Raw genomic sequence first — 286 nt, forward strand, 5'->3', positions numbered from 1 at the left:
TTGCAACTTCAGGGATCTTATCTATTCACGAACAGCTTGTAACACTCCAAAGAGAAAGGAAAACTTGAAATCGCATTATATGACCCCTTTAAAGAATTTGCCTCTGATGATTCAAACGTGAGTTTTGAGCAGTATAGAGTAGTGCTTGTTGTTTGTCATTTCTCCGATCACAAATGCAGACATGGATTTTATGTTTATGCGGCGCGATGGAACACGTAAAAAGACAGTATAATCCGTAATTATGTCCCCACTGGATGCAACAAATGCCTCGTTTATAATGGGTTTT

The 286-nt window shown here is 38.5% G+C and overlaps 1 protein-coding gene across 1 annotated transcript in view; it reads right to left on the reverse strand.

Moving 5' to 3' along the window:
- nbas (NBAS subunit of NRZ tethering complex) overlaps positions 1–286 on the reverse strand; it is a 158,103-nt gene that overhangs the window by 128,946 nt on the left and 28,871 nt on the right. The window lies entirely within an intron of this gene.

Source organism: Sinocyclocheilus anshuiensis, unplaced genomic scaffold (genome assembly GCF_001515605.1).
Source record: "Sinocyclocheilus anshuiensis isolate Anshui unplaced genomic scaffold, SAMN03320099.WGS_v1.1 scaffold306, whole genome shotgun sequence".
In the NCBI taxonomy this organism is placed as follows: domain Eukaryota; kingdom Metazoa; phylum Chordata; class Actinopteri; order Cypriniformes; family Cyprinidae; genus Sinocyclocheilus; species Sinocyclocheilus anshuiensis.